We start from the raw sequence: 17,013 nt of genomic DNA, 5'->3' as shown, positions 1-17,013 counted from the left end.
TACTTCCTAACATCTTGACAAAGTTTTGGCCAATAAAAATACTTCTAAAGTATCGCCATTTTTTTCTCTACTCTAAAATGTCCAATGACCCAATTGTAGTGCGCCTCCCAAATCATCTTGGCATGCTCACTTGAAGGAACACTTATATGTCCCAGGTGGCATAACGGTGCAACCTGAAGGTGAAAATTTGGAACTTTCTTCCTTTCTAGGAGTGTCTGGTATGTGTTGCTTAATTTTGGATCGCTCTGGTAAAGATGCGGCCACCCCAAAGTCTCGTGCCCACAGGAGTCGAGCATAGTGATCAACGCCATGATTGGTAGTCGGTTGAGGTAGTATGCAACATTATTGGTTCTTCCCTTATTGTAGTTAATGTTCAAATGGAACTGTTGCAGGTAGGTGGACCATTTCTGATGGCGATTGTTCTTCAACTTCCCTTGTGTCTGTATGAATTGTAGGGGTTGGTGGTATGTGTGGATGATCATTTCCTTCCCAATAATGTAATTCTTCCATTGGCGGCATGCCTACACAATGGAATACATTTCTTTGTCGTAAGTGGGATACTTTTGGATTGTGTCTGAAAGTGTCTCACTCTAGTAAGTCATTGGATGCCCATGATGATTAAGAACTGCACCAATAGCATAGTCGGAGGCGTCTGTCTTAATATCAAATGGTTGTTGCAAGTATGGTAATGTGAGCACTGGTGTAGAGCAGAGGCGATGCTTCAACTTGAAAAACGCATTCCGTTGGGTTTCAGACAAAAAAAAACTTTTCTTTTGCTCCACCCTTGTTGACTTGACTTAAAGGCCAAGTGATATGAGAGAACCCCAACACGAACCTGCGGTGGAAATTGGCAAGACCCAGAAAGTTGCGAGCTCTGTTAGAGTGGTTGGGGCTGGCCAATACTGAATGACTTGTATCTTGGCTGGGTCCACATGCACACCCTTCTCATCAATGATGTACCCCAGATATTGAACCTGGGTTATGCCAAAAGTGCATTTCTCCAAATTGGCACATAACTTGTGTTGTTGCAAGGTTTGAAGGACCTATCGAATATGGTGGAGGTGCTCTTCCCAACTCTGGCTGAAGATCAAGATGTCATCTAAATACACCACCATGAATGCATTGGTGAAGGGTCGAAAGATGTCATCCATCAATCTCATGAAGGTTGTGGGGGCATTCTTCAACCCGAAAGGCATGACCAACCATTCAAAAAGGCCCTCCTTGGATTTGAAGGCAGTCTTCCACACATCAGAGGGTTCGATAGGCACCTGGTGATAACCAGACTTCAAGTCAATCTTGCTGAAATATTTGGCCCCCTTGAACTGGTCCAGAAGTTCATCAATCCATGGGATTGGATACCTATTCCAAATAGTGATCTTGTTCAGTGCCCAATAGCCAATATAGAGACTCCAGGTCCTGTCCTTCTTTTGTACCAATACAATCGGGCTCCCATAGGGTGATGAGCTTGGCTTGATGTGCCCTTTCTGCAACAACTCCTGAATCTGCCTCTTGATCTCATCATTCTACAGAATAGAGCATCGATAGATCGGTCCATTGGGTAGTGGCGTGCCCAGGGTTAGATCGATGGAGTGATTGACCTGATAGTGCAGAGGTACCCCTGTTGGTGAGGAGAAAATGTCCCTGTACTCCACCACGACCTTGTCCATTTACTGTTTTTGTGCGGAGGAGCCATGTCTAGAAGTCGTGGCCATAACCTTCTTCTATCCTCGAGGGCGAATCATAAGGAAAACAAATTTCCTAGTCTGGGAAATGATCTTACTGCATTGCTTTGCAGTGATCAAAGAGATGGCGGTAGGCGGGGCTACCTCCGGTATCCTGTACAACTTATTACCCAAAGTAATAATCACAGAGCAAGGTCTAGACTCATATACAACATGCTGCTTCCACAAGTATGGTTTTCCTAATAATAAATCACAAACTTCAAGAGGAGAAACATCACACAGTACCTCATCTGTGAAGGGCTTGATGTTGTAGGGAAGGCAACACTACTGCCTGACGCAAAGATCTCATCCTTGGTGAAGCCACCGGATGGTGTACAACTCTGGATTTGTTGTCATTGGTAGGCCTAGCCGCTTCATGACCTCTACTGAAATGAGGTTCTTTTGGCTCCCACTATCGACAATGAATTGCAGCGGAGAAACCTTCACCCACATCTGTGAGTGGAAGAGGCGTTCCCCCTCCTCTGGATCTTTGGGCTCATTCTTATGGATCTTGGTGGTGGCTATAGTGGCATTGGGCTCTGTGTCAATGATCTGCTTCCCTTTGTCATTCCCCTTGTCGGGTTTTGACTAAGAGTCAGAACATGCTTTTGAATCAGAAGCCTTCATCTTGGCCACCAGTGACTACTTGGCCCGACACTCACTTGTGTTGTGAGTGGAGCTCTTATGGAATTCACACCATTTTCCTGTGTCCTTATTTGTCTTCGTGGTGTTGTTCTTTGCTTGCGGCTTTAGCGAGTTGTCCTGGGTCGCCCCGCCTTGGATTTGGCCTTTTTTTTATGGTTTGGGGGCGCATTTTCCTTGCTTCAGATTCACATATCCAAAGTCTCACTTCTTTTGTTTAAACTTATGCTCAATCTTGACAGCGTATCGACATGTCGTGCCGAGCGAGGAGATGTCCAGGAACTCCATCTCGTCATGGATGTAATTGTGTAGATAGTCATGGTACTTGAGTACCAAATTCTGCTCAGTATCCTTGATACCCAACTTCATGCAAAGGGTATGGAAAACATTTGTGAACTCCAACACATCTCGGTCACTTGCTGTAGCATGGTCCACTTTATGTATTTATATTCATAGCTCCCAACAAGGTAATGTTGTTCCTTGATGGCATCTTGTAAGGAATCCCAAGTGGGTGTGGCTGAAAACAGTGAGGATTCCCTCTGGTACTTTTGTTCACAATAGGTTTTCCACCAATCCTTGATGTGTGGGGCGACCTTGAGAAGTGCAAAAGTAATCTTTTCCCGATTGGAAAATTCATGAACTGAAAAATATCCTTCCAATAGGTTCAACCATTTATCTATGGCGTCTGCATCTATATTTCCCTCAAATATGGGAATATCAAAGTTAACTTGCACCTTAAAAGGAGTGGCATCTCTAGAGTGGTTGCTGGATGAAGATGCGTCGCCTATGGGTAGTCGTCGAAGGATCTGGGAAAAATTATCCAGCATCACATTCCTCTGTCGATTGAGAACTTCCTTGAGAAATATTTTGAAAATATCTCTTGCCCCCTCGTCTTTCCTTTCTTTCGTCATGGGAGGCCATCGGGGTTTGCGAGGCTGGTCTTGTAAAGGTTCAACTAGTTCGAGCCCTAACTCCTTATACCCTAACCTCGTTGAGGACATGCAAAGAAAAATAGAGAAAGAGAAGACTGCTCTAATACCACTGATCCGAAATTCAACAGAAACACAACAAATTATAGATATAACCATAAATACATAGATGCAACATAAATAACACTTCATTTCATTAATATCAAAATACTGAAATATGCTTACAAACAGAATGGAAATAAACTAGCTCAGGCGATGGTAGCTTATCTCTGAGAAGAGATGTGGCGGCTACATGCCTTTGAATTGTGTTACAATGAGGCTCAAGGGCCTATTTATTATTGAACAACAAGGGAAAACCCTAAACAACCAAAACCCTAAACCCAAGAGATGTAACGCCAAGAGTTTGTGGGCCCTGTTGGGGTTAGTTGAGTAGCCAACTCCCCGGGGTCGTAACTTGGTCATATTATCCTTGTTTGGCGCGTACGATACCTTATTGGAAATGTCTCTCCGATCTTCGAGTACTAAAAGATTTGTGATAGCAAAAAACTTGGTTCAGACCTCAATAAAACACCATTTACGGGGTCAAAACTGCTCCAGAAGTTCAAGACCCGAAAAACTGCTAAAAACAGTAAACGCTGAAATAAACAAGGAAATAGATGAAACTGATTAGAGGTCTAGGTGGAATAGGCGGGTGGCCACTAATATCCACCTGTATCATGAGGAGTCTTACAACTAGGTTGTAAAATACCTCATTCAGAACATTAAAGGCCGAGGAACTAAGTCCATAGAAAAATCCAAGTTGTCTTTTGGATCCTTAAAGAAACCATTAAGTCAATTATGAAATTCAATAGAAGTTGATTGCAAAAGGAAAGTATGTATCTCATGATTGAGATTCACTAATTGATAAGAAAATTCTAGGCTCATCCATCTTAGATTTATTCAAGTAATACTTCAAAGGTGAATAATAGTACACATTCAACAATTATGTGATGTAACCAAAGGATATTATATCATATCATGTTAATAATATAAGCACACTGTGATTTTGAGCCTCAGAAACTAGAATCTAATCTTTGTGATTCTCGGCCTCAGATACTGGAATCTAATCTTTGCATCAAGAAAATCAACATGAAATAAAGAATGGGGACTCTATGACTCATCTGTTATTCATTGTTTATGAGGATGTTAAAAGGATTTTGTATCATGTAAGCCACCTTAGAATTGGAAAAAGCAATGAGTTCATTAGCCTTGAATTTGAATGGATAAGAGAGTTAGACCAAGCATGTTAAGAATATTTGGATTCCTAAATATTTATGTGGGTTGAATTGAGTGACCTGACTAGGTAATCTCCTTTGATATGTATTGAAATTGAAAATATCTAAGTCTCCAATACCACACACATTGTACTACAATAAAAATATTTTGTATAACTGAATAAGGGTTCCTGTTAGGAATATGTTTTGCATTTCTCCATTACAACTATGATTGTATTGGTTGAAATATGATTCCATTACTTGTATGGAAGAACCTTAGAAATATGGAGCTAAGTTCAGTTATGATGACATTGAAAGGGCATTTACAAGTTTTCCTTAGCAAGTTCTTTTTTTTAAGGATCAAAATTTCTCTTGCAAAGACCAAGTCACCTTCAGAACTATAGTTGTCCTCTATTGCTACTACAATAATTATTTTTGAGGAAGTTGAGTTACTTCTAGAATAACCAAGGATGATCATTCAGTTGTAATCGGAGTAAAAAAAATGTTTGACTATTTGAAGTTAGTTTCTTGCTCATTCATTGGTTGATGGAACAAGCTCTCTTATAAAATTGCTATAGAAGACAATCAAATTCCATTTCCTCCCTTGAGCACTATTAATTTCATATTCCTTGGAAATTTGTATATGTGCCTCTATCCACTATGGCTGGAGGATGTTGTTTATTTACAGTGCTAGATGAAGGAAAAGTGGACCATTAATCTTGATCCACTTGCTTGGATGGAACACCCTTGATTTTGTCACATATGAAGAGGCATGAAAATTCCATGGTTTTGGAATTTTTGGATATAGAAAGATAATTTATAGTTGGAATTTGTTGGAAGTAATTGATGTTGGTTGTGATAAGGATTTTTCCAACATTAATGAAGAGCTATCGTGCAAGACTTAGAGTGCTTCATGAAAATGGGTGCACATGACATAATTCAATAATGTTATTTACCCTTAGGTTTGTAAACCCTAGGTAAATCTTGAAGGATATAAGAAATCCCTAGGGTTTGTGGAAAACCCCCTAGAGTCAGACAAATGTTTCCACTGAAAGAAGAAACCTCGCTCATGCAAGGAAGGAATGACAACATGTTGATGATGAGTTTGTAGATGGATGACTTCTACATGATGGCAACGATGAAGAGGGAGATGACAAATTTCCCCTATCTCAAAAGATAAGTATCTTATATTTCTCTTCCTTGATTATTATTATTGTTGTTTTACTATTAGCTGGTGGGTATATTTATGAATATGGGTTACACTTTTGAGCCAAATGTAGCGATGAAATTTCAAAATTTTACTCTTTTATCGAATTGAAGCCCTCAAAATTCATATAAGCATTGTGAATTTTGATTTGGAGTAAAAAGACAATTTGTGGATAATTATGTTGTTTTCCTAATGATATTTTTGCAAAAAAAATTGGTGTGATATAATTTGTCAATTTTCCATTAAATGAAATGCTTAATCTAATATACATACATACATACATACATACATACATACATACATACATACATACATACATACATACATACATACATACATACATACATACATACATATATATATATATATATATATATATATGAGCATTATATACACATAGATAACTAAGTTACATATATTAAAACTTTATTTTTTTCTGCAAAATTATATTTTTTATTAATTTATGAAGTTGGCGAATTCATATTTGAATTGCATTTTTCAAACACATCCGTTTAGGTACGAATTTTTTCTACTATTTAAATAAATTCAAAAACCAAGAGTACCCTTTTGAACAGGACTCGTAAATGAAGATGGTGGTATTTTTTTTCATTTTGTATATTTCATGTTATTGTTTTTCATTAATTCCCTTTGAATTTTTCCAAAAAAAATTCAAGCATAATGTTTAAAAGAAATTAGATGAAAAACATCATATCAATTTGAAATTTTCAAACTCATATGCCATTGAATAGAGGATTCCTTCACGAATCCAACATCATCAACTCCGCCACCTAAGGACAAATACTGCCTTAAGTCCACTAGGCTACAAAATGGTGTTTTAGAAAAATCTGCAGAAGGGGAGCTAAAACTTTTTTTTTTAGGCCCTCAATAGCTCGATTGAGCTCCTGATGTGGTTAAACAAAGGCTCGCTTGAGATATAGCTCGATTGAGCCCTTGCAAACATCACTGACCACCAATCAAACACCCAACTATATTGATGGTATTGATTATGAGTCTACAGACCTAGGAGCTTGATCGAGCTCTTGTTTCCACCCAATAAAAAATTTAAACAAAATAGAGCCAAATGTTCATTCAAGGAAAAATAACACAACATGGAAATTACACAAATATTGACAACAAACATGGGAAATTGGAGAATTCAATCTTGAAAAGGAGAGCAAGTGCCAAGCACAGAGGAAGTGCGAGAAAAAGCTAGAGATAGGATGAGGAAAAGATGACAGAGATTGAGAGAACAAGAAGATTATCCAATTCAACAAATTCATGCAAATACAAGTAATTATTTATCTCACTTCTCATATTACCTGCTCCATATTGTATGCATTAGGAAATATGATTCAAGAAAAGAAAAAAATGGAGAATGAAACAATAAAACTAAGATAAAATAAGCAGTGAAAATAATACCATGTAGTTAAAAATTGAGATGCAACAACAATTAAAGAAAAATCACTTGGTGTGATTAATGGTTCATTACAAATCAGAAACCAATTGACTTAATGCAAATTGTGAACCACCTTCGAATTGGTTGAGGGTGACCCACAAAAACTAAGGATGTGATTTAACCAAATAAAATCGTTACATTTCCATATATTATTTACATGAATTACAATTCAAGGCAATATTAACAAGAGGGATTAGCACAAAGGATTGTCACATAAGTGCTCCAAAACCTTTAAACATTATTTTGATTGAAGCTCAATATCCTTGTAGGAGTTAAAAGAGAGAAATTGTGTTAAGATCTAGAAGGAGCAAGAGTATCCCTCCTTCCAATGTGCATGTTGAGAAGACATTATTTGTTAAACATATAACAACATTAAATATTCGTGACATCCATTATCATAACATAATGGTTCCTTGAATCCTAAATGATGATCCCTACCTTTGAAAACCTCACAAGTTTCTTCTTTCAATCCTCATGAAGGTTATGAGAATTGTTTAGAATGTTTTTAAAGACATACAAAGTGTAGTGTAGATTTGTTCTTGCACAATAAGGAGTCTATTATTGCATATCACTACAATGCTCCATGGAAGGCTCATGATTAATCAATATTAAATTCATATATTAGAAATTCAAAAGAAATTTAAATTTGCATGCATGTATTGATGAGGTGCTAAATATTTACAATGTTAATATTCTTAGACTGTGGAAATCTAATGTCGATTTTCATCTAGTTGTTTCTCAACATTTAATTGTGAAATATATTGTAAAGTATGCTCCAAAAATAGAAAATAGGTTATAATATTGTGAAGGTTTGATGAAAATAATTGAAAACATAAAAGACATTGGATATCCTTCTTTGTGTGCATAAAAAAGGTTCCTTGTAGAAACATATAGTTTTTTTAATCCTCTTACCCCTCCTTGTGCCCTACTTGATTGTTGTGCTAAAATTTCCATGTGCTTTTTCCCAAAAAAACACTCAAATCACTTGTGCCGCTCTTCACCACAAATGATAACAATGTACATCATTGTTGATAATAACTTGAAGCATCTTCCTTGTTCTCTAAATCCACTAAAACCTTTATCTCTTGATTTCTTTTGTTTCCTTATCAACAATTTCATTGGTTTTCTCATACTTCTCATTCCACACTTCTTCCACTTTTTGTTTGGAATTGTGAAATTCTTTGTAGTTATGATAATTTCTTCCTTTAAGAACGTTCTCCTTACTATTGTTTTATGGTAATTTTAGTTACATGTTTAAAACACTAAATGGTATGCTGCTTCTAATGAAGAAATATTTTTCCAACTAATTTGATCTTGAATATTGATTTTCAAACATTAACATACTTGAAAGCTAGTTGAATAGTTTCTTTCTTGTATGGAGTGTGTATTTATGTATTGCATGTTTTTTAGTCACAAATTATCTTATAATTAAATTTGTATAAATATAGATATAGATATATATATTTTTTTTCATGAAATCAACTTGGTCCTTCAATTTGTAATCACTAGCTTGATTTTTCAAGAATATCCCATTCTATCAAATTCAAAATATTCTCCATATCATTAAGTTAGTAATAATTCCATCAAAATGTATTTATACTTCCTATATAAGAATAAACTTTAATTTATGTTATTCTTGAGTTCAACCACCTTGCAAATTATTATATAATATCTTCTTCATCAACTTTGTTATCTTCATCCTCTTCTCATTTTTTAGCCACTCTCTTTGGTTTTTTTAGGTTTTTATTTACTCTCCAATTCTTCTAACTTTATTCCTAACCCCTATTCTTTTTTAATCACTTTTCTATTTCCTTCTCTTCTCACAATCCCTTTTACTTGGAATTGGATTTTAATTAAAATGTTTGGTGAATGAGATATATGAACAAAAATATAATACCATCCTTGTTGTAGGGATCACTTTTAGTTTGGGATTTATAGTCTTTTGAAGAAATGAAAAGTTGTTGCTAAGAAAAACTAATGTTGAAAAAGGTCAAATGCTCCACTTGATAAATGTGACTTATTGTGAAACCAAACAAAGCTTCAAACCTATTCACTGGTAAAATTTTGGCGTTATATTGGGGTTATAGAATAATAGAACACCTTTATCACAGACTCTTCAATCCTATGCCCAAATGGTTAAGTTTTTTCATTTCTTAAACATGTGTTGGGGGGAGAGTGAAGAAATATTATTTCTTGTGGGACTAGATTACTTAGGAAATAGGTATATTGACTTTGCAACTATTTTACAAATTGCATATCTTCAACTAGTTTGCAAATTTCTTATCCTTTACATAAAGTTGGATTACAAACAAATACTAAGTAAACCTTTTATAACTTTCAAACGAACTTTATAACCTAACTAAAATGATTATACATTTTTCATGATGATAACTTGAACGACATACAATAAAAAAATACTATTGAACAATGTTTTCATCGTTATAGAAACATTTCAAATTTTGAGGAAAAATTACCCGTACAAATTATAAGACTTTAATCCTTTTAATATACTTTTAGTCTCTAATAACCTTTTATAAAATAATTTTTAGTTTTTCCATAAAAATGTTTGACAACTTTGGACATAATTTTTTATCCAAGATAGTTGATTACCATTCTTGAAATATTATAATTTTCCACTCGCCAAATACGTCAATCCATAGTAGCCAATTCATTTTTAAAAATATTTGGGTGGTAGTTATAAAGAAAGGCATCAAGTCATATTTTGGATGTTAGTGATCTGTTTTTGATTGTTAGTTTATGTTGTGCTAATATCAATTACAGATTTCTAAACATGTGCTTGCTTATTGCTTCTTGTACTGAGGTTTCATTCGCTGTTTGTGAATGTAATCAGGTAAATTTCCTTAAGTTTAAAATGAAATTCATGAGCAAAATAGCTTCAAAAACAAATATTGAATGGCAGACATTCAAAGTACAAAAAACCATCAAAGAGACACTTTAACATTGTGTTTTGATGAAGGAGTTCACCCCTCTTGGGCTACATCTCCTTGGTCCAACTTCCATGGCTTGGGCCTCTGTATTAGCTCAATATGGAAAAATTATATTTTACAAAGCTCTATGGCTCCTGATACCTACACCAATGTGTTCAGAATGTCCAAATTAGCCAAGAACACCTCTTCCTGAGCTCAATTTGGTCGAAAATTGCCTTCTCTATGACTCAGACAGTCTTTTCCTACAATTTCTCCTCCAAATCTGGAGAAGCTCCAGTTAGGGCCGCCAAATATGCAGGCAGACCCGAAATTGGGGGCACCTCCAAACTTCCACCATTTTAACTAACAGTGAATTAATATTAATATGGATGAATTAACATAACCCGTGCGATTAGTGTTAAACCTCGCGGTTTTATTAACCAAAAACCCAACGGTTTCGGTGTATTGGTCACATGCCATATTAAAAGTTAACGGTTTTGAACTTATCCACCAAATATGACACTAACCGTAATTGCGGTGGTAGAGTGTGCTCACATGTTGTGGTGATCTCACGGTTTTGGAGCCCGTTGCCTAACCGTTTGGTGTCATAACATTTGCGTTCACATGTGAGGCCATTCATGATGTTGGAACGTTGGAGTCGTCAGTTTATGTAACTGTTTTCAGTTTGTGGTGGCCTGTTCACATATGTAGAGTTGGCCCTCCTAACCGCCCATCCCCACACCGTTATACTTTAAATTAATGTGGAAAGGATATGGGGTAAGAACCACAGTGGTAGCGGAGTTGGTTAAGACTTGTGAATGGTAAGTCGGAGGTCACGGGTTTGACCCGACCTCCAACCAAAATTTTGTTCCACTATGTTGAGTCCTGCCTCGGCCGTTGGGAGGTGCCACTTGGCAGCCTCCGGGCTTGCCACGTGGCATTCTTCCATTGTTCCAAAAATAATCCAATCAAACTATGCCAACACGACCATCTGAAACCCAATGAAACAATGCCACTTGTCCATCTGTTATTCGATGTTGACCATCATTGACCCTGCCTAGTCATCTGCCACATCAGCAATATGGACATCTGATTGTGCAGTGACTGGGCCTTTTTTTGCAAATTTTCCCTATTTAGCAAAGTGATCAAAACACAATAACTTTCTCATACAAACTCGGTTTTCGGCGAAACGAGTTGTGTTAGGATCATTTTCCCGAGACAGACGTTTTCATTTAGGTTTCGAGATATTCTAAGAACTTTGATTTTTGAGCTAAATACTGAGCACCTGATTATTCCTCCCCACTAGAGGCCTTTTGGACCCCAAAAGATACTATCAATTGTTCAACAAGTGAGGTTACATCTCCCTCACCTTCTCGGTCTGCAACCATTGGGCTTGAGAAGGCTTTTGTCCCTTGAGTCCCACTCTAAGGTATTCAACATCCCCTCTCTTCAAAGTTATGATTCTTCTGTCAAGTATGAGATCTTGCTGAAGCTCATCTAGATATTCTGACGAGAAATCATCTATTGATGGCAGTTGAACATGCTCTCCTTGATCATCAATCAAAGGAGGCTCAAACAATCTCAAATTCTCAACATTAACAACAGAGTATATTTGCATATAAGGAGGAAAATCATGCTTAAAAGCATTATTACCAATCTTTTCCAGAATTTTAAAAGGACCATAATGGATTGGTTTAAGAATTTTACCTTCCCCTTGAGGTCTCTCTTTTCTAATATATAAACAAACTTCGTCGCCAACTTGAAATTTGTGATCAACCAGGTGTTTGTCATGCCTTTGCCTTGTAGCTTCTCTCACTTTTCTCAAGTTGTTCCCGCATTATATGATGTACCAACTAAATTTTCTCTATGAACTTCCTTGCCTTATCGATGTCACTGTGACCGTCGATGGCGACATCTTTCTCAAAGTTGAAGTCCAATGGTGATCTTGGCAAGTACCCATACCATGCCTCAAATGATGATGTGTTTGTGGAAGAATGCTTTTCCCTATTGTATGTAATGCAACTGTTCATCCCACAACTTGGGATGTTTGCTGCAATATCCTCTGAGAAGATGAATAACTGTTATGTTGACCACCTTGGTTTTTCCATCTATTTGTGGATGAAAGATTGTATTATTCTTCAACTTCGTGTCCATCATGTCCCACAAATTTGACCAAAACTTCCCAACAAATCAAGAATCTCAATCACTTACAATAGAAGTAGGAAGACCAAAATGAACCCAAATGTTTTGGAAGAAAATATGAGCTGTTTGTTCAGCTTTAATTTTCTTTTTACATGGAATTAGTATGCACATCTTGCTAAACCTGTCTACAACTACATACAAGTAATCATGACCTTTCCTTGACAATGGAATACCTCCTACAAAATCCATTGAGATACTCTCCCATGGACGTGAAGGTACTAGAAGTGGAGTGTATAAACCAAGATTCCTATTGCTAGGCTTTAGCACATAAATAACATCCTCTTATGAAACGAGAAACATTATCCAACATGCGTGGCTAATAACAATACCTTTGAAGATTCGCTATTGTCTTGCCTACACCAAAGTGTCCAGCAATCAATGAAGTGTGTGCCTCCCTTATGATATTGTATCTTTCTCCTTGTGGAATACACAACTTTCCCAAATGATACAACAAACTGTTATGTACATGATAATCCAACTCTTCAATTTGATTTCCTTGACTCAAGCTTGCATATACTTCTTGAAAGTCACTATCATTTGCATATTGTTCTATGTAAATTTCATGCAAAAACAGAATTATGCTTGAGTATAGCACATGAATTTACAATAGGCCTTGAAAGCATATCAACCACCTTATTGTAGATTCCCTTTTTATACTTGATGACCAAATGAAATTGTTGTAGAAAACCCATCGATATGAAATGTCATGACTGCTGCAACTTTGACTATGACTGTAAGTACTGCAATGGTTGATGGTCGGTATGGATGATGGTCTCCTTCCCCATCAAATGGTGCTTCCATTTCTTAACACTTTGTACCAATGCATAAAGTTCTTTGTCATAGGTGGGATAGTTAGTTACAACTCCATTAAAATTTTTAGAATGAAATGAAATGGGCTTACCATGCTGCAATAGAACTGCTCCCATGGCATAATCGCTTGCATTTGTTTGAATTTCGAATGAATGTCAAAGATCCAGAAGAGCCAATACTGGTGTTGAAATTATCTTTTGCTTCAAAGCATCAAATACTTTCTATTGTACATCTCCCCCAGTGGAATAATTTCTTGACACTTGTCAATGCATGTAATGGAGCTGCAATGGAAGAAAAATTAGCAATAAACTTTCTCCAATATTGTGCTGCCCCTAAAAAGCTTCTTACCTTTGTAACTGTATTGGGTTTGAGCCAATTCAGAATGACCTCAACCTTAGAAGGATCTATCTTCAACTCACCTCCTCCAACAATGTGTCCCAAATACACCAAATAAGTCTTTCCAAATTCACACTTCGACATCTTTAAAAACAACTGTTCTTTTCTCAAGACATCGAGTACTTTGTTTACATGCACGACATGTTCATCTCTTGACTTGCTGAATATGAGAATATCATCTAAGTAGACAATGAAAAATTCATCTAGAAATGGTCTCAATACATCATTCATTACCCTCATGAAAGTAGCTGGAGCATTTGTAAGATTGAAAGGCATAACAAGCCACTAAAACAATCCTTGTATAGTTTTAAATGCAGTTTTCCAAATGTCTTCTTTAGCTATCCTAACTTGATGATAACCACTTCGTAAGTCTAACTTGATGATAACCACTTCATAAGTCTAACTTAGTGAAATACTTTTCATACCTCAACTGCTCAAGAAAATCATCAATTCTTGGGAGTGGATAACGATTCTTTACTGTGATTTTGTTCAATGCACGAAAAGCCACACACATGCACCAAGTTCCATCCTTCTTTGGCACCAAGACAAAGGGTGAACCACATGGCGAAGTAGATGTGCATATGATACCTTTGTTAAACAATTCTTGAATTTGATTTTTTATTTCCATGCTCTCCATAATCGACATGTGATACATGTCTATGTTTGGAAGTGGAACATCCTGTTGCAAATGAATCTCATGCTGAATTCCCCCCTTGGGAGGTAACCCCTTTGGTTCCTGAAACATCTCACCATGCTTTCTTACCACATAAAACAAATCAAATTTCAATTTGTCATCACAACCTTCGAAAGATTCATAATCAATATCATTCTTTTTCTTGATCATGAGAAGCACACAATTTTTACTTGCATTTACTAGTCTCTTCATCTGCCCTGCATTAACCAAAGAAATGTTCAACTTTTTGCGATGGGCTCTCACAATGTACTCCAACCCATTCTTGATAAATATGTATTTGTTGTCATGGTGATAAAATACTGTTTTCTTATCATACAGATACTGACTACCCAAAATGATTCCTGAGATGTCAAGGAACTACATCTAACTCAACTTCATCAATGAACTTTTGAGTAATGGCGAAGTTGAATAAACACTTCCTTGTAACCTGTAAGTTTGCATTGTTAACTATCCAACCCAATGGATATGGCCTATGATGAGGTATATTTTCAAGGTTTAGTTTTTTTACCAAGTCTTTTGAAATCAAGTTTTATTGTGACCCACTATCGAATAATGAATCAATATTTGTATGATTTGAAATCACTCTTACATGAACAACTCTATTCTTGATTCTTCATTTGGAGTGTTGTTTTGACTATGTGATGAACTAGTGCTTGCAACGGTTTCTTTCCCTTTTCTGACCATGGCTGAAATCTTGGTCTCATCACCAAAATTTGAACCAAGGTCATGTTGTGTGGTAGCGGTCGTCTTTTGATTCCCTTATTGTTTTGTTTCTTAGGCCTTAATTCAGGATGAAATTTGCAACAATGGGCTTCATCATTCCCCTCTTTGGAACAATGTTTGTGTGTGATTTTATCCCCTTCTTTCTTCACACTTGCATTCTTCTTTCCCTTCGATTTTCCACCCTTCTCTTTCTCCTTGCCCTTGAATGGCTTCCTCATACTACCCTCTTCCTGAATGTTATTTCCTCTAGATTCAAGATGTGTGGCTTGCACACATACCTCATCCAAATTGTTTGGATTGAACATAAGAATAGTATGTTTTAAATAGGAAAGTAAACCCCCAATATATTTTAGCAGTGTATCTTGGGAATTCAAATTTACTCCTAACAACAAAGCCCTTTTCCTAAAATCTTGTGTATAATCTTGGACTGCTTGGCCTTTAAGCTGCCTAAAATTCTGCCAACTCATAATGGCTTTTTGCGTATAAGCTGAAGGATAAAACTGTCTTTTAATTTCATAAACAAATTCAACCCAAGTAATGGATATATTACCATGGATTCACATTTCCTCTTGAGTCTTTGCTTCCCACCAAACTAGTGCAGCTCCTTCTAGCCTTAGTGAAGCCAACTAGATATTTATGTCATCTTCTTGAAGGTTCTGAATTTTGCAGTATACCTCCAACTATCGAATCAAATTTTCCAACTTTTATGCATTCACCTCTCCATTGTACATGGGAAGTTCGAATTTTATGTCCAATTTAAGTAAGGGAGTCTTTCCTTTTGGGGTTTTTGAATGAGTATGGGCAGTTTCAGTGGTGGTAGTGGAAGATGATGCTGTGTGAGATGATGAAGATGATGAGGAAGATGATGAGGATGGTGGAGATGGAGGTGGATTTCCACCATTCCCTTTTGAATCCTTCTTCTCATCTTTTTTATCCTCTGAGCTTCCTTCTCCATGTGGAGGTTTAGAACTCTCTCCAACCATTCTAGTGTTCCTCTCTTCATAGAGGACTTTAACCATCTCAGTTAAAGTGAAGAAATCTTTCTTGAATTCTTCCTCTTTTGAAGAAGGACCTTCAGGCTCTCTTTCTCCAGACATAATGGCTATGGATTCAGGCTCAAAAACTAGTACTGCTTGTACCTCTTCAATCTCAGTTGAAGGAAAAAATTGAGGAGTTTAAATTGCAGCTGGAATTGGAACTTTGGGTGGTGGAGATTGTGGCCTTGTGGCTCTCCTTCTTCTGGGCATTACCTCAGGATTTGAAACCAATAGCTTCCCTTCTCCTTTTTGCAACCTTAACCTTGTAAGCATCACAATTTTGCAACCATTAAAACCCTAATTGCACAAACTCAAGCAATCAAGCAATTCAACATTTCTTTGATACCAATTTGATCTGTTTTTTATTGTTAGTTTATGTTGTGCTAATATCAATTATATATTTCTAAACATGTGCTTGCTTATTGCTTCTTGTACTGAGGTTTCATTAGCTGTTTGTGAATGTAATCAAGTAAATTTCCTTAAGTTTAAAATGAAATTCATGAGAAAAATAGCTTCAAAAACAAATACTGAATAGCAGATATTCAAAGTACAACAAAACATCAAAGAGACACTTTGACACAATGTTTTGATGAAGGAGTTCACCCCTCTTGGGCTACATCTCCTTGGTCCAGCTTCCATGGCTTGGGCCTTTGTATTAGCTCAATATGGGAAAATTCTATTTTAAAAAGCTCTATGGCTCCTGATACCTGCACCAATGTGTTCAGAATGTCCAAATTAGCCAAGAACACCTCTTCTTGAGCTCAATTCGGTCGAAAATTGCCTTCTCTATGACTCAGACAATCTTTTCCTACAGTTTCTCCTCCAAATCTGGAGAAGCTCCAGTTAGGGCTGCCAAATATGGAGGCAAGCCCGAAATTGGGGGCCCCGCCAAAATTCTATTGTTTTAACTGATAGTTAATTAATATTAATCCAGATTAATTAACATAACGATGTGATTAGTGTTAAACCCCACGGTTTTATTAACCAAAAACCCGACGGTTTCGGTGTATTGGTCA

This window comes from Pinus tabuliformis, chromosome 6 (genome assembly GCF_031772625.1).
Source record: "Pinus tabuliformis cultivar Carrire ecotype Pingquan chromosome 6, CPIR1, whole genome shotgun sequence".
Taxonomy (NCBI): Eukaryota; Viridiplantae; Streptophyta; class Pinopsida; order Pinales; family Pinaceae; genus Pinus; species Pinus tabuliformis.
The sequence above is the reverse complement of the archived record's forward strand: the minus strand, read 5'-3'. Positions refer to the sequence as shown.